General features: G+C 51.4%; 1 long non-coding RNA gene across 1 annotated transcript; it reads left to right on the top strand.

The window, feature by feature from the left end:
• Nucleotides 1-146: 146 nt before the first annotated feature.
• LOC114018096 (uncharacterized) lies at nt 147-25,723 on the top strand. Its single transcript, XR_003563526.2, has 5 exons — nt 147-332; nt 3,310-3,414; nt 6,342-6,526; nt 22,967-23,240; nt 23,461-25,723. It is a non-coding gene; the product is annotated as an uncharacterized LOC114018096 (long non-coding RNA).
• The last annotated feature ends 633 nt before the right edge of the window (nt 25,724-26,356 follow it).

The raw sequence follows: 26,356 nt of genomic DNA, 5'->3' as shown, positions 1-26,356 counted from the left end.
GTACATGTCAGGCTGGTTTACTGCTCAGAGATTATGCGTCAAGTAAAGCTGGAGTGAAATCAGAATATAACGGGGAAATTATATTTGTAGAAAACATGAAAATGCTTGCAGTATTTTTAAGAACAGTGTATATGACACAGTTTGTCCTCCAGGTTGCATCCCATCAGCTTATGAAGACATCAACTCCTTCTGCAGGACAGATATAAAGAGAACAGACACTGCTGTCATATAAGCAGTGCACCTCGTGGTGCAGGATCTTGAGGCTTCACTGCTCATGAAGGGAAGTGCTGCTGCTGCTGCTGTTGGGGAAAGGGAACGTCACAGAGGAGGAGGTGAGTGCAGTGGGGAGATTTGTCAAAAAGTAGCTGGGAACCATTCTCCAAGTCTCAGGTGCCACAATTGGTTTCTGTGCTTGCAAATGCAAGGGTGAAATGGGGTATGGGCTCGGTGTGCTGGAGGCTTGTGGGGCAGCAACAGCTGTGGGGAAATCCCACGGTCAAGGCTGGTCCAAGGACCTGACTGTTGCTGGTCACTTGGACAAGGCAGAAACATCTGAAAATTACTTTATGGGACTGAATGGGCTTTGCAGACCTTTAGCCAAGACACCAGACTTCTAGTTCCCTCTTATCTCAAACTGTAGTATCGATGGACTATGATTTACTTGCTCTCTCTTGTCTGGAGCAGAGAGTTACCAGATTTTTAGATATTTCTAGACAAACCTCTGTATGTGCAAGGCCAGAGGATGGGCTAGAGCTGTGGTTAACTCCCTGGTACTAAAGACTTAATGAGGACATCATTTTGATACCCAGGTGGGTATCACAGCTTGAAGTCATCTCAGCTGTACTCATATGTCTCCTTTTGAACTGTGTCTCTTTCCAGCTGTGAATGGAGGGGACCAGGCACTGCTGTGAGTGATCTGTCTCAGAAGGCAGGTGCCTGCTTTCCAGGAGACGTTTGTCCCCCCCTGCATCTACTTGTCTCTCTTGACTAAAGGATGCTGCTCAGACACATGGCAATGAGCCCAGCTGGAGCCTTCCCCACTGCTGGTGTCCCACTGGGGGACACCATGTGTGTCAGCGTCTCCATGCCAGCTATGTCCATATTCTCAGAGTCTGCGGTCTGTGTGAGGTTACATGCAGCCACAAGTCTCTGTGCAAGGAGAAATGAGCTGCCATGGGGCAGGAGACAAACAAGTGGATGCCATTATCTGGCAGGGAGAAATGTGACCCTGGAAGCATTGTGCCTATGCCGCTGTGTTTTACTGGGTCAGAAAACCTGCTACTGTCTCAGGGATGTCCAAGGTCGCTCAAAATCCCAGAGATTAGATATTAGTGCAGTTCCTGCCCAGCCTGGATAGGGAACCCTGAGGAAATGCAAAGCTCTGGGATTCGTGGCCGCAGGCAGATCCCCACGCTGAGAGCACAGGCTGGCACTGTGGAGCTGGGCTACAGCGGTAACCCTAGGACAGCTGCACTGGGCCACTCAGAAATCTTATCCTCCTGGAGCCCCTGGCCTCAAAGCCAGGCGAGAGAAGTGATGATGACAGTCCTGAGGCCACCATATAGCTGCCCATACTGGAAAAGCTCTGACACCCTTCTGCCTGGCACTAAACCTCCATTCCCCCACCAAACTGCTGTAGGCAACATCCCCCCAGAGGAGCCAACCACCCGCCAAGCACCTCCCCAAAGTGCTGATCTGCGAGAAACTCCAGAAAAAGCTCACTATTCTTATTGTTTTCAATAAGTATTTGAAAAAGAAAACCCAAGAGTGTATCTTGATCTCTTAATCCATCAGATTTCTTTTCTTTTTGCTTTCCCTACCTCTGCAAGCCTGGTAATTATAATTTATAGCACCTGCTCACTTTGAAATACCTTGGACTCCTTCTGCCTGGCAGAGGAACAGACACAGTGCCCATCTGCTTTAGGTAAATTCTCACAAACCACAAAGTCATTAATTAGACTGACACACGACTCTTCCAGAATACACATGGTATGTTGTTACTGCACCTATAAACCACTGGTAACCAGATACTCTGCCAGGGGATCACAACCGGATCAGAGCATTACGTAAAGCCCTGGCACCCCTTGCAGGGCTCAGAGCATTGCCATCAGGTGTGCGTGTTCTCTCTAATCCTCCTCACCGGGCTTCCCAACATGCTTCCCCAATAAAGCAAGCCTGCTGGGAAGCAGCTCCCTTACACTTGGTAGGAGGCTCAGTCTCCTGAGGTTTGTATTCTCTTCTTTTGAAATCCAAATTCCTCTCTGTATTAAACTAGTGATCCCCGCCAAAGTCTCCTTCCTGACAGCTCAGGCTCCAGGCAGTGATGCCTCATCATCCTGCAGCTGGCAGGGAGCGGGGCAGGTCTGATTCTGGCCCCACGGGACTGGCTGCAGCTTCAGAGAACCTGTGATGAGGGTGTGTGTAAGGACAGGTGTGTCTGATGTGGATGGGGGTATTTGGGTGGGTTTGACACTTGCCTCCTTGGGCTGGCTGGCAGTCATGGGGCAGAGTGAATTGTGAATGCCTCTGGCTGGGAAGTGCTGGACCCCGCAGCAGATGCCTCCCTCCGCAGAAGGAGCAGCCCAGACCACATGAAGTCCCTGATGAGGGATTCTTGGTGATACGCAGTAAGCCAACCTGGAGCAGCCAAGGTCAGGGTCAGCACTCAAAGTGGTGGCAATGCGTGTCCTAGACCTACAAATGCCCTTGGCACAGGACTATGCTGAATGACTGCAAACCTCCACCTGGTTTGCCAGTCTTCCCAGCACCTGTGTTAGAGTTTGCAGGAGGAAACCCTGTTAGTGTGTTTGAAGTGTTATTTGCCAAAAGTCAGAACTGCACTTCCTTGGTTAGAAAAGGTACGGGGGATCACACAGGGCGATGGGAACATCCTCTTGGATAGCATCCACAGGGGAACACCCTGACCCTCCCTTGTCATCTAAACCTTCCTGAATCTAAAGTCAGTTTTTTTGGCGTGCTGTCTGTCCTGTGAAGGACTGGAACTTCAGTAACTGAGGTTTCCTGAGAGCCAGTATGCCTCATCTAGGTTAGTTAAAACTACTGTCTTCCCATTGCTGGTTCCTACACCACAACACATATTTTGTGGGTGACAGCACACCTGCCATGGAAAAATCCTGCCCACCTGAAGCTTGTGGGTTGGCAGCTTCCAGAAGGCTCCTTGCCTGAAAACAGATCCTCAGCCAGATCAGAAGTGAAGAGCAGGGGGAGGTCCACAGAAAGACAGCAGTGTAAGCATGGTCTTTGTGGCATCTTGTCAGTGTTTCTCTTTCCTTCTTTCTGGTCTTCTAGAGACAGACGTGAAAGCAGGACCTGGGCCATGTTAAGAGAGAGATGCTGCTTCCTCTCCCTGGAGGTGGAGTCCTTTGTTCAGGCTGCCACAAGAAAAGCTGTGTGGTAAGTCATGCAGGGTGCAAGAGGGTTCCAGCGTGGAACAAAGTTTCCTGGGGTCAAGGTACTCTGGAGAGTAGAGTTCATGCCCTGACTGTGCCACAGAGACTCAGATCATTCTGGACAGGAGACTCCTACTTCCCTGTGCATCACCCCCCAGCAAAAGGGAAGAATAACTTTCCTTCTGCTCTCTGAGTAGCAACGTTTATTGGAGTTTCTTTCTGCCTGGACTTTCCTGTCCTTGAGCATGTATGTACAAGTTGATCTGCTGTCAGAGACTCCCAAACTTGCTGCAAACTTCCTAGTTGGTACCCCAACCTCACAGCATGCATCTTGCAGAGCCTGAGGAGCGTCTCACTGCCTGCACTGTCTGGCACTCTCAGCCAGCAAGCAGAGGGACGTCAGTACAGGTCTGAACATGCCTCGTGCCTGGGACTCCAGCTTGGACCCCAGCAGTGCAGCAAAGGGACCCAGCAGTTCAATTCCAGGTGCTACCAAGGGTTGGATGCATGTGTCCTGTCTCAAGTATCTCATGTCCTCTCTGAATGCTTGAGAGTCAAGACAGCTGCCACCTTTGGAGACATAGTGGAGTTTATTAATCATTATTTTTTTCTTTCGTATTTCAGAGACTCAACTGACACGTTAGGTTTTTGCTACATTTCAGCTCTAACTTGGTGATGTGCAGGCAGTAAATAGCAACCTCCCTCTGTCCCACAGTGGTTAAAGCATGCCCTTCTGCCCCACTTGTTTGGCCACCTCATCCCTTGAATTGCTTGGTAAATCCTACTGGTAGAGCTACACTCAAGACAATCATTCTCAGCTTCCACTTAGTTTAGCTGCTTCTGTGTAAACCTGACAAAAGACTTGTTTATTGAGAAGTCTGTTTTTCCTCGCCTCTGTCCATAAGGGATACATACTTTCCTTTCAAATCCTGCCTGAATCCCAGAGTGATGGATGTGGACATCAAATGCAAATATCTGAAAGAGCAAGAAAATAACCAGCACACAATCCCTTTCTGTCTAATACAGCTGTGTGTTCCACCCCACTCCTGTTGGCTCCCATTTTCACCCCCCTTTTCAGCTGTCCTGCCTGCTTAGCATGGGTTGCCAACTTGCAAAGCAGATAGTTAATATTCCACAAAGTGCCATACAAGTCTGGTAACTCATGAACTGTCATGATGTGCCATCAAGCCACTTCCCCTTCTGAATGGAAAAAAATAGACTCTGGGCAACACGAGTACACTGGGTCTCAGATAGTCTGACCAGTGATGCTTGGAAATCATGCTGTGGGTGACCTATAGATGTTCCAGGCTGGCTAATTTTTTGGCAACTAATACACAAGAGTCTCATAAACTTGTAGAAAATGACTCAGATACTTGAAAAAGAGGGGAAAAAAAATACCTAATGCAGACCTGTACTGGAGCCTCTTGGTCTGAGGTTAGTAACCACATTTGGAGAAATCATGGCAGCACTAGGAAAACCAAGCAGAGCATCTTAGCTCTGTATCTGCCTTAAGACATAGCGACTGTCCACACTGTGCCACTCCTGTTGGTCTGGTGGCTAAAGAAAAGCATCTCTAAACATGAGCTGGAAGATGAATTGCAAGACCCTGCAAGCACTAGCTTCTCCGTTGTGGGAGCAGCACAGGACAGAGGCTCCATATGAAAGCGGGTCATGCTTTCACCAGTGTGAGACACAGCAGTGGTACAACCTCATAACACACACAGTGTGTGTTCAGAAATGTCCCCATCCACGCAGAGCAGGGCTGTGCCTCACAGCCATGCTGGGCTTTGTCACCAGACATGGTTCCTGGGCCCTCCCTGTGCCCGAGGGTTCTCTGTTGTACACTTTCTGTATAAAGAAGAGAAAGTGCAAATCATCTTTTTCTGCATGTGCCCTCCACACTTCCAAGCGGCCGAGCTGGAGACACAGGCAGGGTTTGGTGCAGATCTAACGTGAGGCAGAGCTGGCTTGTGCCTGTCCTCTCGGACAGCAGCTACCTGTGGAGAATAACCAACTACCTCCTGTACCCTCCGTACTGAGGGCAGGTTTTACTGCAGCCTGTTGGTGATCGGTGACCTGAGAGGCACCTTCTGTGCATCCTTTCACCAGGCAGCTTGGACAGGGGAGAGGTCTCCATCATGTGGGACCCTTCTGAAGCTTCTGCTTTCAGAGACTGCCCCCCGGTTTAGAGAGCTGGACCCAGCCTTAGGGTCACAGCACAGAAAAGCAACTGTAGGGGACCTGACTGATCCCTTATTGCTTTACCCTGAATTCTCGTAAGCACAGAAAGAGCAGGATGGGTGAGGTGGCTTCACTGATGTGAGACCTACAGAAGATATTACTGTTTTGCTGCTTGCTTTTTATTCTCTCTCTCTCCTGGAGCTTTTGATCTTTCACACAGTCTGTCCCAGATACTTCCTCTCCTAGTGACTGGTGGCCACACATACCGATTATGCCATTGCAGAGTCTCAAATGAGGCGTGGAAAGACTTTATTGTGGCAAGTGCAGCCAGGACCCCTAGGTCCAACTCCTGACTTTGCCATTGCCCTAGGGAAAATCAGTTTGCCTTCCCATGCTTGGTGTCATTCTGCCAGTGCAGTGCAAGCACTGGCAGTGAGAAAACTCTCTGGAATGCACTTCTGCATGTGCAGCTAGAGATGACCTATGTGCAGTTGTTATTATCCTAATGGGAGAAAGATCCAAAGCATCTTGCCCCACAGTTTGCACAGTCTACAGTTCCCACCAATTTGCTGCCTGTGGCTTAGCTAATCCCTTTCCAGTTTCTCTGATCAGGTGAGAAGTGATGGAGAAGGTCCAGTCCCAACCAGACACGCTTTTGATACTCAGCCCTCTGGTTTTATTCCAAGACTAGTCCCCCTCAGGTTGTCTGAAGCAGCTTATTTCATCCTAAAATGTGCTCTTACTGTTCAGTTTCTGCAGTGGGAACATGAGATCTCATCTGGCCCGAGCTCTCTGTTCTCACCCAACTTTGGAGACACTTGTGGGGCCCACACTGGATGAGGTGGCCTTGGAGTACACTAAGAGCAGATGCCTCTGTGTTGATTCAAGATAAGCCATCCTTCAACCCTGAGCCCTAAATGAAGCCCAAAAGTGTGGTGAGTGGTTTCTTGGAGCATTTTTCATTTCTTGTGTGCCATGTAGTATTTTGGTGGGGGCTGCTGGCTAAAGGGATGGAGCATATGGACATCTCAGCACTAGTTGATGTGCACACATCACCAGTGTGTGCCCAGCACCCGGTGACCCGAGCAGCAGTGGTACCTGCAGGCACTTGAACCTTCATCAGCAAAGGTTGGGTCTGTCCAGCCGTGGTGGCACTGGCAGTCACGCATTTTCATGGGCATAAGAGAGACAGGCCAAGGGGGGAAAGGGGCATTCGCTGCAGTCAATGACCTTCCATATCATGTTCCCCTTGAAAGGGAAGTCACTTGGAAAACAATCTGGTCTCCAAATCCACAGCGTGGGGGGTCTCAACTCTTGCACTGGTGGTGATAACACATTTTAATAACAGCCACAACTGTGTGCCAATGATATTTCAGCAACGAATGTTTCAAAACTCTCCTGGCAAAAAGTACATTCATATCCTGCACAGCCACACCCCCATCACAAATTAATATTTAAATTAATATTTACAGAAACTCCTACTTGGTGCTGGGAGGGACACACATGGAGAACTGTGCCCAGTTTTGGGCTGCCCAGTATAAGAACGATGAAGAGGAACCAGATGGGTCCAGGGGAGGGCTGGTAACAGGGTCAGGGTCCCAGAGTACTTGCCTCATGAGTGGAGGTGGAAGGTGCTGGGCTGGTTTCACCTAGCAGAAAAGAGGCTAAGAGAGATCTGCTAGTGACCCACAACTAAAGACAATGGAGCCAGGCTCTTCTGGGTGGTTCCAATTGATCAAACAAAGAATAATGACCACAAATTAAAAAAAAAAAAAAGGAGGAGGAACGGCCCCAGGCCAGGTCACCAGTGGGGGGGAAATGTCCATGCTTGGAGGGTTTCAAGGCTTGGGTAGACAAAGCTGCACCTGCCCCGCATAGTATTGCTGATAGTCCTGCCCCAAGCAGGAGGCTGGCCTGAAGACCCCCAGAAACCACTTCCAGCCAGCATTTCTGTGACAACAAGACAGTAAGACTAGGACTGAAGTCAAGGATTAGGGTTAAGGTTAGTTTTTCTAGTGGTTCAGCCCAATTCAGAATGATCTTACAAGCTTTAGCAGTGCTGCTTATGCCAGCTGGGTGATTACCAAACCAACCTTCCCTAAATTCAGTGGCCCTACCAGGATCAGTTTGCAAGTGTGTCCATACTCAGAAAAACTATAAATATTTCAATGATGTGTGATTTTTAGTGAACACAATAGCACAAACCTGCTGTGGATATAGTTACTTTAAAGGCAAAGCATGGTCACAGCCTCAGCTTCTTCTCATGACTGAATCACTGAAAGTGCTTTAAAGCATTTCTACTGATATAACTGCCCTCTATCTGGGTAAAACATCCCTACTTGCATGTTGGCAGACCAGAGTGTCCTCTGTGCTCCCTGGCAGGTCCCTTCCCACTGTGGTCCACAGTGGAGAGGACAGAGCCCCTTCTGGGTAGGCATTTTCCAGTGTTCCTTGAAATATGCACTGGTGCTGGTGGCCTTTTCATCACAATGCACACATGGGGAGCTGTAATTTCAACATCCTTTACCAACACAGTGTTCCTTCCTTGAAAACTGCTCTCCCCTCCCTTCTATGCTAAGTGACAGTAATCTTTGGTTTAATTGGAAAAGAAAAGGAAGAAGGGACAGAACATCCTTGACAAAGGAACTAATGATTCAAATGCTGGGAAGCCTGGGGCCCCCAAGGGACTGTGCAGCTCGCAGCATTGATTTTTAATGACTTACAGAGATTGGAGGTTTGGAAGATCTCTCAGTGCCTCTGCAGGGATGCGACTCAGCTGATTGTTCTGCAACATCCTATAATTAGAAAAAAGAAAACTTTAATAAAAAAAAAAAAAAAGCCTAACACAAAATGGAAGATGTTGCTGCTAGTTTCTGAAGCTGTCCTGGACTCTTGTTGGAAAGCTGGAGGGGTTGGAAAGCACCACACTGGTCACCCAGGGCTCTTAAGCAAGCCTTCAGGCTGCCAGCAGGTGAGCTGCAGTCCAGGCAGGCCCAGAACCCTGCAGCAGAGGGTCCCAGGGTGAGTTTGGTGCTGAAAAGGGGGATCCGCTGGGGGAATGTGACTGTAAAGGGGCCTCCCCACGGCACGTGTGCCTCTGTTGGTCCAGAGCAATACCAGTGCTTTCAGCTGAGTTGTCCTGTGTTTATACTCGTGCCAGACATCCTTCTCCTAGCGTGTCAGTGGTGATGACCTCTGCAGGGTCTATGGAAATTAGCCTGTGGGCAGCTTTCTTATTCAGCTTGTGGGACAGCTGCAAACACAATGGACAAGGAGCCACTCCGTAGCTATTTGCTAAGGGGCTTCACAGCACTGGCACAACTTGTAGCGGTAACTGGAGCTGTTGTGGAAAAAGCCAAACCAGCCCAGGGGCTCCAGAGGGAGCAGGTGACTGGAGCTGTTGGGCTGAACGGGCAGGACCAGAAGGACTTCTTAGAAATGGAAGTCAGTGTAGGGCATGGAGAATGGCCATGGACACTGTGGTGACTACACAAGTGATTGGCAAGGAGACACTGGGTGGCCGTGCTCCAGCCCCAGGGGCGGGTGTCTGCCGGCTCTAGCGGTTCAGGCAGGGTCAGAACCAGACCCCAGGGGTATTTCTGACCTGGTCAACCACTGTGTTCTCTCACTGACCTCCTGGAGCACCACACATGTGAATTTACTGTTTTTATTATCTCTGCATCTCTGGAAAGGCTAGGTTTTTGACTCTGGACCAGCCTTTGTTCTGAACCTACTTGTTCCTTCCAGAACTAGGGCATCACAGGCACATGCTCCTCTGGATAAGAGAGACATCCCAGCGTGGTAGCTGGGCTGCAGGAAGTGCCTAAAGAAAGGAATGTTTTATCTATCTGAGGTTTCTATTTCCAAAACCTTCAAGAAGTGGTTGGAGATGACATGAAAAGGGAAATGGTGCTTGGGGAGCTGTCATAATTACTGCCAGTGTCAAAGGGATAGAGCGTGGCCTTAGTAGTGAGGGGCAGCCCAAAGAGCAGTGCCGCAAGCAAGAAAGCTTCCCGTTGCTGTGAGTGCTAGCTTTACTGCAGAGGATGCACAGGTCTGTCATGAAAGGGAAGTTGGAAAAAGACAACCATAGTGACAAAGTGACAGTCTTTAAAAAAGGCCTATAGGCCACACAGCTCTTCAACTGGTGGAAGAAAATGAGGACTTACCATTAAATTATTTGTATGTGCACAGAAAAAAGAAAGCAGGGAAACAAGCAACTGTCAGTAGTGGCTAGTGAAAAATGAGTTGTGCTGAAGCATCTAGGTTTTTTTTTCTGTACAGAGTAAAAGGCCATGAGACTGGAGAGGAAAGAATAGACACCAGCTACCATGATTTTACTTCACTTTAGTAAGATGTTAAATGCTGGCATGCAATGCAGGAGAGCAGACACATTTGATGAGGTACAAAGAGGCAGCAGAGAGGCCATATTCAAATTAATCAATGGTTCCCTCTAAAATGATGAACATGTTTAAGGGTCTACAGAATCTCTCCTGAAGATCACACTCAGCGTTATTGCTAAGGACCCAGGTGATAGCTGGGAGAGGAAGGTTGTTACCTCTGCTGGCAACATGGGGCTGCACAAGGCATGTTGCACAGATGAGGAGGGGTGCAGATCTAGCTGGGAGAGCAGCTGGAAAAGGCAGGATGCTGCAGGGAGACCAAGAGTAAGGCTCCATGGATGGACAAGAGATAACCAGCTGCACAAATACAGCTGGGCATGGGGTTGCAGCCCTGCTGAAAATGCCTGGATCTGGTGGGGATCCCAGGAGACCTGAGGCAAGACAGACATGAGCATATGGGAGACTGCAGAGACCATGTGGGGGTGGCTACATGGGGGTGAAAAGAGAAGGACACCAGCTGTGATGCTTCTGCACCTCTTGATGCTGGGCAGGCTTTTTCTGGGTGACCAACCGAGGCACAGACATGGTCTGTGAACTTGGACTTCAGTCCACAAGATCACAGCAACCCTGAGATCTCAGATCACACTGGCCTCAGCCTTTCCCCGTCAGCACCTGTCTGCTCCTGCCTTTCCATCAGCTCCTGGCTCCAAACAAAATTCCTGGACTTCATTAGTTTTCCTACTGCAAGCTTTACAGCAGCCTGGAGACAACCTTTGTCAGAGCTTGACCTCTTGCACCAGTGGAGTAATCTCACCACCTACCCAGGCTTATGCCCACTCTGGTTGGCACATTTTCTCAGTTGCTGAGTGCAATTTCTGTCTTCAAGCAGCTGTATCAATGAGTAAAATCCTACAGGACCGCACTGGTTGATGAGCCGCTATCAAATGCAGCACAGGACCTTCTGGACAAGTTGAGGATGTTGATGAACATGACGAGCAAAGACCACTCAGGCCAGCAAGTGCTCAAAACCAGGTCTGGATAGTGCACTGCCACCTTGGATTGACTCTGTTCAGGTGACCATACTGGAGCTTGTGGACAGTGGCAGACATGGACACACAACCTGCTGCCCACATCAGCCTGACTGGAACTATCATCAATCACAGCTCTTCGAGGTCATGTTTTATTTTCAGAAGTAGGAGGATTGTTTGTTGGCATGGGCCACGCCTGAACGACCAGAAAAATGCCGGGATTGGGTCCCATAACACCAGGATCCTTGCACAAGACAGTCTTAGCAGACTTACAGCCCTCAGAGGTACAGGCCTGTGCATGATAAAATGTCCCCATCTTGGGAGGCTGAAGTGACTCAGCCAGCACAGTCAAAGGCTGTTAGTGCTTGAGGCAACTGTGCCTGGAGCCATGCATGGGGATTAAAGACATTCCAACCTCTGCACGTTCCTCTTCCCTCCCCATGGGAGCGTCTCTTGGATGTGCCACACCATTCCCTTTGCCTTAAAGCCATTTCGGTTCTGCACAGGCTTGGGGTTGTCAAAGAGCTATAGTCTGTCTGGGGATTCCTCAAGTGTCCCAAACCACCTGCAAACCTGCCATCCTGGGGCAACATGGCTTTTTGGTGTCTGTTCACAAGCCAGGCTAGTCAGTGCCTGTCCTGGACCACATGAGATGCTGCGATGCTGGGAAGAGCAGGAGGCACCCAGGGGGTGGCCATTGGGTAGGTCCACCCGGCCAGGAGATGTGGCATGTGCAGAGCAAGGCCACTCTTGTCAGGCTGACTCCAGCCTGCCTTGACGGAGCCCCGCTGTGGGTAGCACCGGGGCAGTGTGTGGGTGGGAGCAGCTGCGAGCAGCACCGGCTCGACACGCTTGTGCGGGCAGGTGCTGGGCAGCGCTCGGGCCACCGTCCGTGCAGGCAGGCTGCGGGCAACGCCAGCTCCGCGCGCTCGCACAGGCTGGTTGAGGCTTGCTGCAGCGCGGAGCAGCGCGGGGGCCACCCCAGCTGGCTGCTGCGGGTGCAGGGTCTGCAGCCAAGAGGATGCACCCAGGCATTTTGCCCTCCGCATTTCGGGGTGAGGCAGGCTCAGGTTGTGGTTGTGCTTGGAATCTTTCCCTGTGGAGTTTGGTGTGGGATTCCTTCTTGGCTAGTAAGTGCTGCTGCTGCTGCAGCATGTTCAGCCAGGGAAGGAAGAGGCCTGGCAACGCTGCTTGTGTGGCAGAGCACTTGATGGGGGATACACGTGTGAGGGTGGGATGTGGGGTGAAGCTGTGGCAGCACAAGCTCAGCCACGTGGATAGCTGGGATGGATGCTTCTTGGCTGATGGAGCTCCAGCCAGGGCACAGGGAGGTGAGGGGCATCCAGGCAGCTCATGGAGGGGCGGGTCTGGAAGGACAGGGAAGTTTCCAGTTTTCCAGAGACTCTGATTAAGCAGCATATTCTACCACGCTGGAAAGCTCCAGGGCTGGGAGAGCATTGTCAATTTTGCAATGGAACGACCTTGGCAGAGGAGACAAAGCAACCTGTGGTGCTGTGGGTTGGCCATGCTGCAGAGCAGGGCCCTTGGGAAAGGTGCACTTGCAAAGTCTCTTTGCAAAGGGATGTACCCATCAGTTAAGAAGACCTCAGAGCACCAGCTGCCACTGCTGAGCATCCATCACCGTCAGCCTCCATGTATCTGAGGGGAGCCAAGGAGGCCATGTGTCACCTTGCCGGTGGCTGGGGGCTGGTTCAAGGCTCGGTGCATGAAGATCTCAGTGTATGCGTCTGTGTCATGATGTTTTGTTGGTAGTGGGGCAGCCTGGTTCTTCACTTGCTCTTTTCCAAGTCTCCACACACCTGCTTTCCCGGGTGTACCCCTGCATGGTTTCTGCACAGGCCTATCTTCATGGCCACTTTCCAGGTGGTTTTTGTGCAGTGAAGCAGCCGGAGGAGGCAGAGCCAAGAATCTGGCCCTGCTTCCAGTAGCTCTGGGTTTCACTCTGAGGGCAGGGAGAGGACCATCTGCACAGGCAGGTTTGTGGAGGAATTCCCAGGGTGTTTCCCATCCTTTTTTAAACATAAACTAATTCTCTGGAACGACCGGGAAAGCACCAGGCCCCTTGACAGCCCAAGATGCATGTGAGGGTTTACTTGTGGACATGCACATGACTGCAATTATCTCTAAGGCCCTAGCACATTAAAATGAAATTATGAAAATTGTTGCCATCCCCAGCTACCAGGCTGCCTCCTTGGGGAACACCCCTGCCACCAGAAGGAAGATCTCTGATCCTGCTGTGAGGCAACTCCTGAATACCTAAAGGCTTCAGCTGGCCATGTTTGGGGCAGCCTGTCCCAACTCCAGCCATGCCTGTCACCTATCAACTCTCAGCCATCTGCTCTAAAACCTCCTAGTCCTGTTTTCAGATATGGAGAATATGTATTGCCTTCCTTATTGCAGCAGCTGCTGGTCCTTAAAGGTTTATGTCCCTCCTCATTCACCTCTCCTTCAGGTTAAGTAACCTCAGCTGGCTCCTTCTTCCTTTAATTCATCACCAAACCCCTGATCCTTCTCACTGGTTTTCAATAAAACAATTTTTTCTTACATTTCCTCTCCACTCAGAGCAGGCAGTGAGATCACCTGGGAAGGTGAAGAGGGGAAGTATTTTGAGAATGGCAGGGTGGTGGGAGTGGGATACAACAGAGCAACTGGAGGAACATCAGGAGTTGGTGGAGTAGGGATCTGAGACTTCCAGAGTGTCTAAGGCTCAGACTGCCCCTGGACTACACCAGGACACCTGGGCCCATTTGTGCTGCCCATGGACCAGCTTTGCATGGGAGATGCAGGAGCAGGGGGAGCCACTTCAAAGATGCCTAGCCCTGCCCCACCAGTGAGGAGCAGTGAGCACCTTGCATGTCATCACGCCTGATGCTTCTGCGCTGCCTCCTGAGTCTTTTCTTTTCTAGACTGAATTATCCTGATCGCTTTCCTTTACCGCCCCTGTAATTTCTATTTGCATCTCCCCACAGGTGAGGATCTGGCATTTCCTCATCTTTCTGCCTGTTGTCCTCTGGCTGCTCTCCCGCTTCTCCATGTCGTGCAGCACAGGTCCCAGTTGGGAAAGCATGGCCTGGCCAGAGGCTGCCCAGCATCAAGAGGTGCAGGAGCTGATGCCTGACTGCGGGTCAGAATCCAGCCCAGCAGCCTGTCATAGCCTTCGCTGGCTGCCAGAGCCCAGCACCCCCGGGAAGCTCAGTGTACAGCCTGACGGGTTACTTGCCCTCCCTGAGTCCTCTTCTGTCTTGGTTTTCAGCAGAGCCAGAATGGTTAGGTATGAACTTGATGCTTTGCCTCTACCTAAAGCAAGGGGACAGGACTTTCCTTCCTGTTCCTGTCTTTTCATATCTCACATCCCAGCATTTCTCCGATCTTTCCTGCCTCGTGAGCTCTTCAGATTACCTCTCCAGATACTTCCTTCATGAGATCTGTTGTTTTTTTTGGTGATGAAATGCAGAGAAAAGCACATGACTGTGGGAGTGGTTATACTGGTCCTAAGGGAGCAAGGAGCTGATCTGGGCAGGGAGCGGTGAGGTGCATGTCTCAAGTCACCATGAAATGTGGTGCTTTGCACAGTGCAGTTTCACAGCAGCCTTACAGGACATGGATGTAGCTGGGGCCAAACTGATGCTCCCCAGTTACATGGCACACTTCTGTATGCTAAATGAGACATGGCTTGGGAAGAGGGCAAGGTTTTTTGGTCACTGCTGGGGTGCAAGGAGCAGGGTGAGCCAGTCCCACAGTCTGTCTCCAGACTCTGCTCTCCACCCCTGACCACAACCAGACTCTGAGGGAAGGTGCAGGGTGTTCTGAATGGGCTGGGAAGGGACATTTTGCTTCTAGGCTCAGTTCCTGCCTTGTTTTTTCCAGCCAGTAAAATAGCAATAAATATAACTTTTCCCTACAGGAGGTTTTGGTGATTTTATTGCGCTGCTGCTGAGGCTGTGGTGCTGCTGTGGAAGGCACCCTGTACTCACACTCCTGTTCTGAGGAGGTCAGAAGGGAGGCAGAGTGGCCCGTGGGTCTTCAGCGAGCCAGTGCCAGGAAGGACACTTGTTCCCTGAGTCCCTGGGGAGACAGGGCAGATCCTGCTGAGCTGCTGCAGTCATGAGCCCCAACCAGACCACTGCTGCAGTGACCTGGAGAACCTAAATCACAGCCTGAAGGGAAACACATCGTGGCCTTCACCTGCCTTCTTCAGTAGCTTGTGCCTTTCCTCAGTCTTTTCTCAGTAGAGGAATCTGTGAAAGTCCCCATCCTTCCAGTGTGATTAAGCTTGATGCTCCTAAGGCCTGTCCTGGCAAAATTTCTAGTCCTGCTCCAGCAAATTCCCAGGGACCAGCCTATCTTTTCCACGTCCCTCACTGCTGACCAAGAAATAGATGAGGGTGAATGATGCTGTTCCTGGAGGGCACAGGGACCCACAACTGCATCCGCCAATGACCTCACTCCTGTGGAGCCCATGGTGTTGTTGCATAAAGCAATCCCAGCATCTCCTGCAGCAAGAGCACATGACAGCCCAACATACACCTGCAAAGAGCCAGGAGAGCGTCAGAGACTGGCAAGTGAAAAGCTCCCGGTGAAATGAGGGCTGGCAGTGGCCCCGCTCTTAAGAAGCAGGAATTCCTTCAAATAAGAGGCCCATGGCAGGACCTGGATGGGCGTCAACTCTGTGGGTGTCAGCTCTTCCTTCCCTGGTCTTGGAGCTGGGCTAGTCCTCTGCGTACCTCCATGGGAAAAGTTGAGGGATTAGGGAAAACCTAAGGCAGAGCTGCAGCCAGAGAGGTTGGTATGACAGCCCAGGTGCCACTCTGTGTCACTGGGCACAGCCTGGCTGAGAGCAAGGCAGGTTGTCCTGAAGCATGAGGACACTGACTTCAGCTCTCACAGGACAGCAAGCTTCTCCATGCAATCACTTCCCATCTGGAAATGCTCCCATCCTTTGAGCAACTCCTTACAATGGGATCACTCGTGGACGTGTTGCCCCCAGTGCCACGCCATGGTAGAGATGCCGGGTGTCCGTGAGCCTGCCTGCACGTGGGTGGTGGGGCAGAAAGTGCACGCTTCTCTCCTTCCTGCAACCCACGGGGGGCTGCGCCAGCACCGGGAGGGAGGCATCGCTCCTGTACTCTGCACCAGTAGTTACCTGGGCCTGACACAAATAGAAATTGATCAAAAGCAGCTTTAAAAGCTCCCGCATTCCCGGAGTAGAAAGTTCCTCTTGTTGAAATTGGGTGGGAGAGCTGCGGTTTTTCCTCAGTTCCTTTGATTTGTTGCCTAATGCAGGGGATGGATAAATCTCTAAGCCCTGAGATTTAGGGCAGGATTCATACTTTACATCTTCAGAAGACGTAGTAAACAGCCCTATACTCTCTAATCCTGGGAGCAGGTTTGTACCTGCTTGCTCTGTATAAACTGGACCAGCTACAACAATTTCACATTGTGGCTGAGTTCAAAACATCCCCTTGGGGATGAAATATTTATTGCAGGAGATTTTGAAGATGGTTCCTGAAAGGGAGAAAGGGACTTCCACCTCAATAACCTGTACAGAACCTGTGAGACTGCCACATGGATACAAAAAGCAGCGTGACTGCACGAGCAGTGAGACAGTGCAGCCTGTAGGAAAATACTCTGGAGAGGAACTTGCTGGTAACCTGTGTCACTTAGATCTTCCCCACTGGACAGGCAGAGGTGGGTGGCCTGCCCACAGTGGCGAGGAGGTTGGCAGTTCCCAGGCATGGCCTGATGGCTGCAATGCTCCTGGGTCCAGCTGCATGTCCCCATCGCCCCTATGGACAGGCTGGGCTCAGGCTGAAGTCAGACGGTCCAAGGATCCTACCCTTGGCAGGGGCAGCTCACTCCAGAGCCCTGCAGAAGCCTCCTGGGCCATGCATGAGCTTGCAGGAAGGGCAGGCTGGTTGCGAAGAGGCAGCCGAGCTGGGCAGAGCACAGGAGCTCTCCACGGCGCCTGCCCAAGTGTAGATACCTGGACCCTCGGGTTGCACCAGCCCAGCCCCAAGACTCTGCAGCAGAGCAGGTGGGGGGCAGTTTTCTGTCTGGACACCACATCTGGGGTATGCCACATCTGGGGTGCACCCCATCAGGGCATTTGGTGAGATTTATGCAAAACGTGGACCTCTGCAGATTCTCCTGTGGTGTGTTTTCACACAGCATGGAGGGCTGCACCCTGGAGGTGACCTGCTCATGGTTTGCTGTAGCAGAAGCAAGGAAGCAGGGCAGGGAGACAGGTGGTCCTTGGGGTGGGACACAGCTCTCCAGTCACCAAGGGACACATTAGTCAGCGCGGAGGTTTAACAATGGACACCACACTGTCTTGTAACTTTGCACCCCCCCGGACAGCTGCAAAATGTTGTGCACGGCCAGTGCCAAGGGGGTGGGGGGACGGGGGCTGGGGAGTGGTTTACTCACAGAATCTTCAGGCTGTAGAGACCAAAGAAAGCTTCCCCTGGGATCCTGGAGATCTGGTTTCCAGAGAGGCGTCTGCAGTAAGAAGAAAAGCCAGTAATGTGTCAACATCCTTGTAATGACAGTGCCTTGTCTGCAGAGGCTTCACAATTCATGCAGCTTGCCACAGGCCCCCTGGGGAGGCTGCCACACCTGCAAGCTGAGATGCGGTGTGCGCTTGGGCAACCTTTGCATATCATCCCGTCTCACAGCTTGGGGATAAAATAATACATTGCTGCTGCCAGACCTGAATCCAGTGTTTTCAGCATCCAGTCACAGCTTATGGCTGAAGTACTTCCCTGGATACCCACAGAGGAACCCGCTCCTGTGAGAGGGACCTCTGCTTGAGGGCACTGACCAACCTGCAGACCCTGCGCTGCGCCAGGTGCCTGGCAGAGGGTGGAGCAGGGGGAGAGCTACTTTCTGCTCATGCATGGTCCTGGGAGAACTATCCATAAGTCATGGACCATCATCTGTCCCTTTTGTCTGCACATGTCCTGGTTCTGCACCCTGCAGGTTCTTTTTTGTTCTCTCCATCAAAGCTCGATGCCACTTGATTTGCTTCCACTCTATCATTCCCATCACTGCTTTGACCTGTGTGATCACAGCTAAGGCCCAGCTCCTTCAACACGCGTGAGTTTGGTGTCGCTGCTCTAAGGGGAGTCTGGGAAAGGGACTGGAGATGGGCAGTAGCATGTAGGTGCCGCAGTACAGCCAGGTCACCTGAGTATTGTTTCCAAAACCAGCCTAGAAAAGTCAAAAGTGGTTCTTGGATGAATTGTGACTAGACAAAACTGTAGGAGGGAAGACAAGGATAGGGACAATGCAACCTGGGCAGGCTGATGAATGAAGATGGACATGAAGGGGTGGGAGAGGAATACAAAATGAAGAGCAGCCCCATAAAGGAAAGTGGGATCATTGTGGAAACAGAGAAGAAAGCAGGGGACAGCATTCAGAACTGGCTGAAAGAATTTGTATAAAGAAACGTGGGACTCGGCACGTACAGCATCATCTGATCAGAACGCTCAGAGTTTAGCAAGGCTCAGAGCAGGCTGGGGCACAAACAGGCATTTGGATTTTTTGCTGACATTGGGAAATGCACCACTGTCACTATCACCCACTGATGAAGACAGTGGTCCTGGGAGGCCACGGTGGGGGCGCCTGTGGGGGAGCCAGGAGTAAAGTCCAGGACTCTTGAGTCTAGGCTTAACCTAAGGAGAATCTTCTCCTTCTCCCCCTGTTTCTCCCATGGGGACAAACATAGACCAAGTCCCAGTGCTCATCGGCCAGAAATGATGAAGACGTTCAACAGCATGAGACCCCAAACTGATACTGCATTTGTGCGTTAAATCTGATCCCCAAGTGGTCAAACAGAGGTCAGAGTTGGACTTCTCCATAGTCACAGGGTAAGAAACTCGTTGTTGGCTTAACTTGGAGTGCAATTTTGCATCTCCCAAAGGGAGACAGTGAACATATTTTGTTCACTGAAATAATCACTGGAGATGACCAGGCTCATCTTCATGCTCCCAGGAAGTCCAAACCAGGCCCAAGAGGCTGGCTCAGATGCTGGAAGCCTGTTGTATTCATTTTGCATCGGCAAAGCTCCTTTCCTGTTAGATGTTTGGTCTGCAGACAGGTGCCAGGTAAGCGGTGCGATGCAGGAGGCAGAGCGCATCGCAGTGGGAGCTGCAGAGGTCACCGGGAGGATTGGGGCGTTCTGGGGAGCCACACGCACTGGTGGCAGAGCAGGCATGTGTGGGTGCCCGAGCTCTCTCCCTCCCTGTCTCTCCCCTCGGGAATCCAGAGAAAATTGCTCCCATAATTAGGCCTCCGACAGCACAAACAGCGCAGGGTCCTCTCTTTAATGTGTGTGCACAGGTTGTAACCTGCCTCTCTGCAGTACGCAAGCCGCCTGGCAGGCTCAGCTATTTGTCACTTAGGGGCTGTGATTTGGGGTAATTGCTCCTTTTGATTGTTGATTTCCACATGGGAGGGAGTGTTGTCCAGGAGACTGGAGTGCTCGCCTGGAGGGGAGGTGTTCCTGCACGGCATCCTGAGCCTGCTCCAAGCATCCATCCTACCGGGCTGTGCTGGCTCTGCGGGGGGCTGTCTGTCCTCACCTCCCTGGAGCTCCTGTCTGCCCCCATGCCTTTGCTGGCAGCAGTCTATGTGTGTTCACAGTTTAATGTGCCTCTCGACTTGTTTCCTGGCAGCTCTGCACTTTTATGTTCACTTTCCTGGGTGTGTTTGAGTGTTTGCCAGGTCCCGAAATGGATGTGGGACCTCCAGGATTTGCAGGAGAGGAGTGTGGAGTTTGGATAGAACCCAGGCTGGGGCTCCTGGCCTCAGAACAGGGTGGCAGGGAGCCCCATTTACTGGTGGGACACGTGCTGAGACAGCTCGTGACATCTCAGCACTATGGGCAAAACAACATGAGGGGAATAACAACTCCCTGAGACATGCCCTGGTTTCACTGGGCACCATCTGTGGGTGGACTCAGAGGCACAAAGCATCCCCCCCCCCCCCCCCCCCCCCCCCCAGCTCCTTCCCCCCACCTCAGGAAAGGTATCCACGTCTCCCTGTTGCGGCTGGTTCTGTCCTTGGCACTGCCATGCTAAGACTATGCTGTGTCCCTGGCTCACCTTGGCCTCTGGCTCTTCTCTATCCTTACCTCCTCCCCACTGCCAGGGCAGCCCAGCTCCCCTTCCCAAGGTGTACAGCTCCGTGCTGAGTCAAGGAGCCGGCATGAAGCGAGGCACCCGCCACAACCACTTCACTCAATCCACCTCCCAAGGCAATGACCATTGCTGCAGGGGTCCAAGGTGGGCTCTGCTTACTTGTATGCATGCAGAGACTGGGAGGTGGGACATGTCTGTGCCTGAGCACAGGCTGAGGTTGTGCTTTCCTAGAGAAGCACACGACCAGGACATGCACACAGGGTCTGGAGGGGTGGGCTTTGGAGATTTGCTACACCTCTCAGGACAGGAGCTGCATGATGCTGTGAGTGGTAGCCGGGTGTCCCAGGCAGAAGAGCATGGCTGTCCCGTCTCCCTGAGAGTAGGTCAGGAATGGGTAAGTCTTCTGGGGTGTCCTGTCCAGCAGCACGCGTGGCCACTGGGAAGAGATGCTGGTTTCCATGTTAGTTGTTGTGCCAGTTCACATAAGAGACCCAAGCCATAGAAGACTCCCTGCGTGTGACCTTCCTCTGCCCATGGCCACTTGGCAGTCTCCCCAGTGCTTGGTTCCCTCCATCCCCCTCACTCAAACTGTCCAGAAATCTCCCAGCCTGGCAGACAGGCACCCATTGAATGTATCTCCAGAAGCCAGATCCCACAGGAAATCCACAGAAATGGTCCTTTCCCTTCTATTTAGAAAGGAACAATAACATTTGAAGTGATGCTACCAGTGTGACTTCCCCTGAGACAGCTCTTAATTTGCTCCTTCTGTGCAGAAGACCAAAGCAAATACCCCACCAAGAGGGACTGAGAGGTGGCATTCCCTTGTGCCCCACGCACGCGGTGGGGAGAGAAGCTGCTCTTGCCGGAGTGAATGTCTGTCCCCAGAACACGAGGTCTGTTCCAGGGCCGGCTCAGGTCTCTTTAGGATAGGCACGTGGTTCAGCCGCAAGCCCTGCCATCCTGGAGCTTACGCCTTGAGACAGGGCTGGGAGAAAGGGAAAGCTCTGGGTTTAAAGTGACCGGTGGAAGAGGGAAGGAAGGTACAGGTGGAAGGGGAAGGTGGGAGCTGTATTTGCCTGGCTTGCTTTGGAAAGCTTGTGTGTTTGGTGGATTTTAGATTCTGCTCCCCCCCACTCCCCATCCCCCGCCTTCCCCAGTCCTGTGATTTCTGGGAACATTCCTCCGGGCTTTGATCTGCATTCTCAATACACTCCAAGTTGGAACAAACTCATGGTTTACCACCTTACGGTTGCTGCAGTTCAGTTACCACAGGCTCCCACCCCCTCCTGTATCCTGGGCTTCTTGGTCATGCTACAACTTCCATGGCACACCCAAAGGCTGTTTGTTGGGCATGATCGCTCATGCCAGGGGCTCAGGCAACACGATGATGCTCTTATCACTCACATTAGGAGGCAGGAACATTGCCCATTGGCAGGACAGGACAAACATGTGTGTCCATATCCCAGTGGAATTTTCCCCTTGCCAGATCTTTATTGAGCATGTCAGCCTCCTCCTTTGATCTCCGGCTCTGGTTCATTTCTCAAGCACTAACACTGTCAAGGCAGAATATGTGCCCAGATAAACTCCCCATGCTCCTGTCTAAACAGTGTCATCGTGCCAAGACTGTGCCATCCCCTGGGTGCACAGGGGACCATGGGCTGCGTGTCATGCTTGAGTTTGTTCTCATGCTGGTGCTAAACAGGCATCAGGCCAGTTGAGTCATGCAAGTGAAAACATGGTACATTTGAGAAAAGGGCCAGGCTTGGACTCTCCCTTCCCACACAGGAATCTGCAGCTGGTCCTAGTCTGGTATCACCTGGAGGTGTCTCTAACGTGGTCTTTACTGCCTTCCTCCATCCCTGAGGAGGAGACTATGCAGGCCTGTTTCTCAATCTGCTCTCCGTACCCCCACTGAGTGCCTGTTCCAACTCGATAGATTGATGGCATTAATTTCTTTTGTTTATGGTCCTCAAGCCAGTTTTCAACCCACATGAATGTTATATGCAAGCTAGTTTGGACTCATTTGCCAGGTAAGATTTAATAAGACACAACTCCTTAATGAACAACCCGATACAGGACACTGAATGCCTTCACTCCATCCCCTTACATTACAAACTGTCGAAGGTTTTCAGGGGATATTTGTCCCCTCCAAACCTTCAGAGCAGTTTTGACTTTTCTGGGTGCCCCACTTGGGGTACCCCAAAACAGCTAGTCATTTGGAAGGCAGTTTTCAGGAAAACTGGGGCCAGGTATACTCACTTGCAAGGATTTTTTCAGTTGCTGAACGCTATACCTAGCCTAAGTGGAGTAGAAAAAGAATGGAAATCTCTAAATATTCACAACATTTTGAATTTGACTTGGGCCCCTGCAATAACTTGGCTTCATTTTTTTCAATCCACATGATGGAGAACCCCTTAGAAGCCCTTCTCTCCTGTCCCCGCCTGCACCTTAGCCATCATCTGCCTCCACACCATCCTAGATTACACAAAGAAAACTTTTGGAAGGCTTCATGAGATTAACTATCCTTTAACCCTCTGTGCTTCTGCCCACACACTCAATTGGCAACCAGTGCTATCCTCTGCCAAGGACCAACGTCAACCAGAAGGACAGAAGGTCCTGATGAACCAGGGCTAGCCCCCTCAAGCTGCACCCTGGTGCCTTCTCAGACACAGGAGCTAGGCAGCATCCTGGGGGACCTGCGGTATCCAAGCATTCGGAGGAGCTGCATGCAGCTCCTCACCTAGAGCCATGTGCAAATGGAGAGCTGTGTCGGGCAAGGTGGCTACCAAAGGAGCAGTGCCAAAGAAAGCTCATGGCCCTACAAGCGTTTGTCTCTCTACCAGGTACCTCTGCAGCCTGCTGTGTCATGGAAACCCCCCAAAGCTGATTTCCGAGGGGTACCCAGCTCCAGGCATGTTACTGCACTGCTCCAGGAAAGGCTTTTCACCATGATGTCAGCACACTTGTGCATTGCCCAGAACCGTCAGCAGCCTTTACACAGCTATCGCTCCACAGGGAGTCATGCCCCAAAGGGTCAGGCATTACTGCAGTGCTGCCTCTTACAAGAATGACAATGCCTTGGAAGGAGAGACGCTGCGCTGGCCAGCACCCCCAAAGGTAGATGTTTCAGATGTCTGGGAGCTGATGTGGGTGGTGCCGGGTGCTCCAACATGGGGCAGGGGCACACTGCAGCGCTGCTGGTGCTCCGCAGCCTATGATGGGCCTTGTGCCCGCTTGGGAAGAGGAGTGAGGAGGGGGCAAGGGGAGAGAAGGGGGCTGCTGTGTTCACATTCCTAGCATACACACTTGCATGTTCTTTCGTTTTGCTTTTATGCAGTTTCTCGGCCTCCAGTCCCTTGAGCTGCCTGGCAAAGGAAACAGCCTGTGCTGCAGTGTGGGTCCTGGTCCTGCTGTGCCTGCAAGGATGCAGAGGCACAGCACTCCCCATGATGGTGAGTCCCTCTGCCCTCAGGGCCTGAGAAGAGGCAGGTGAAAGAGCCAGTGGCTGGGAAGGGGTCTGATCTTGCCGCTGTGCCCTGAAGCAGGAGGTGAATGGCAATGAACACCTGCCTTTGGCTGCAGTTTCTCTTCTTGGCATGAAGCGCTTATGTTTGGATTCAAAGCGCGGTAACAAAGCCCTTGCCGGTGAACACATTTCAACATGTTATTATTCCCAGGCCGGCTTTCAAGATCCTCTTTCTATTCCTTCTGTACTGACTGCTCTTGTTTCTCTTGGCTCCCAGCTCTGGCTTTTCAGGCTTCATTAACTGGAATTTATTAGCAACTTTAAACAATCTTCCTGCTGCCAAAAAGAGAAAAAGGAAGAAAAAAAAGAAAGAAACAAAGAGGAGACACACTTAACTCTGGGCTGCTCCCTGCCTGTGTGAGGCCCAGGTCTGAACACCTCTGTCACCGGCAGTTTTCTGTGGAGGGAAGGACCTGGGCTGGGACCCTGCCTCTGCTCTGCGTCCCTGCTGGAGCGGGAGGCTGGTGGTGACAGAGGGGAGCGCAGCCTGATCGAGAGGAGTCCTCAGTGGCATTGCCTCTTCAAAGCCAGCTGAAACTGGAGAATCTGGTCTCTTGGCAGCCTCCGATCATGAGTGCTAATTGCATCCGCAACACCTTCCTCAGCAGCTCGCAGTAATAACTAATGACTAACAGGTCCTGGCACACCTGAGAGGCCCATTCTTGTCGCTGAATGGATGGGTAAATAGAGGCACTGGCAGGGAAAATCACTTTACCAAGACCACACAGTGAGTGAGCAGTTTGAGCTGGAGCAGTCCTGGTGCCCTCAGCTGTGCCCTAACCACAGCGTTGCCTCCGGTCCCCTCTGGGGCACGGCTGTTCAGTCTCCAGAGGAGACCTGAGCTAATGCAGAAATGTTCTGTGGGCCACAGCCCAGCTGGACATCATGGTGTGGCTTGGGTTGTTGCTCCTCTGCCCTCAAGACCCTCATGTGCCACCCTGCTCTCACTTGTTCTTTGCATTCCCCCACCGGCATGGGTGCATGCAGAGGACTAACATACTCCGGTGGATCCAGCAGCTGGGATTCACAGTGCTCCACAGTAGCCTGGATAATGTGCAACAAGGCACGTTTATCCTCAGCGTCCATGAGACACACGTGCTTCATCTACCCATTTTGCAGCTTGCTTTCCTCTTCCCATTATTCCTGTTCTGTGGTTGAACCCCAGCTTCATGCACAAGCTGAGCCTTGAGTCCAGCTGGTCTCTGACTTCCATGAAACATCACCATGAAGAGCCTGAGATGGTGCTAAAGTAGAGAGTCATAGAGCCAGAGGCACAGAAAGAGGAGGAATAGTAAAAGGTGTGAAACACCATCTCTCCTCCAAGCCGCTGTGACCCTGGGCTACTGGGACTAGATCTAATGCGAGAGAAGATTGGCAGCAGCAGAGCCAGAGAGGGGAACTACGAGGAGCTCGTGAAGGAGGTGGAGGCACACGGGCTTTCTCTGACTGTCAGAGAAAATGAGGGTTACAGATCACATTCCCATGTGCTCAAGGGCCAGGGGTGTCAGGAGTTTCTGGGATGTTTCTGAGCATTAGACCAAGGTAAAAATGTCCCTTAAAAATAAGAGTTTCCAGGGGACCTGGAAAGGAGATTTGAAAATCTGTGTTGAATTAGGCAAATATTTTTGGCTGAGGACCCTCTGATTTTTTTCAGAATGTTCAAGTATCTTTTTTAAGGCACCTTTGCAATAAGGCATATACCATTTGAAATACTATTTTCTTTTCAAGTTTGACCCAAAGTGAAAGAGTAAAAGTTAAGTAACCTGAAAATAAACCAAACTTTTCTTTTTCAGGTTAAAAGAACTGTTTTGGGCTGACCAACACTCTAGAACATCAGTTTTGGTTCACCTTGAATTAAATTTTGCAAGTTTTGTTTTCAGTTGCTGCGGGCTCACCCAGTTGACCAAGGGTGTAACAACACAACAGCCCGGGGGGCAGGCTGGGCTGTATGGTCACCCCAAACCCCCGGGGGTGAGGGACCTGCCAGAAGGGTTCATCAGACTGAAGATGGGCACTTGCAGCAAGGAGAGGCTGCAGCAGAGTCCTCCTCATTGTCAGCCCTGCTCTTCCTGGAGGGCAGTGGGGTGGGCAGCCTGGTGGGTGGGCAGTGGGGCAGGTGGGTGGGCAGGGGGGTCTCCCTCCTCCCCGGTGGCACTGACACTGAGGTACTGGGGTTGTCCCTCATTGCTCAGCGGGGTTCCCTGGTCTTCACTCACTCGTGCCCTAGCATGGGCAGCTCTCCCGCGGGGAAGAAGGCTGGGTCTCACGTGCTGCCTGTCTCCCACCAGGACCCAAGGGAATATGTTCTGGGTAGATGAAATCTGCAGAGATTTGAGCTGTGAAACCTGAAGAAACTTCTGTTGAGTATGTATAAACAGGCGAGATTTGTTTGTTTGATTCTTGTGCACATTCTGGCACTGAGGGTGATCCCATCCTGAATGTCATGGTCCTGATGTAATGTTTTGGGATGAAATTTTGGTAAAGATATAAGTGAAAAGAGCAAGGGGAAATGCCGGGCAAGTTGCATTACTGGTTGATGACAGCCCTATGATTAATGTACACTCTGCCCCAGCCTAGATGATGTTGTTGAAACCATCACTTTTAGTTCTTCATAATAGATAAGAAACCTTCCTTGCTTTTTTCATATAAATCATTTGATTTCCATAAATAGGATTACTGTCTTACTGCTATCAAATTCAAGCACAAA

The sequence above is a fragment of the Falco cherrug genome, chromosome 16 (assembly GCF_023634085.1).
Source record: "Falco cherrug isolate bFalChe1 chromosome 16, bFalChe1.pri, whole genome shotgun sequence".
In the NCBI taxonomy this organism is placed as follows: Eukaryota; Metazoa; Chordata; class Aves; order Falconiformes; family Falconidae; genus Falco; species Falco cherrug.
This window is presented reverse-complemented; position numbering and strand designations above follow the sequence as displayed.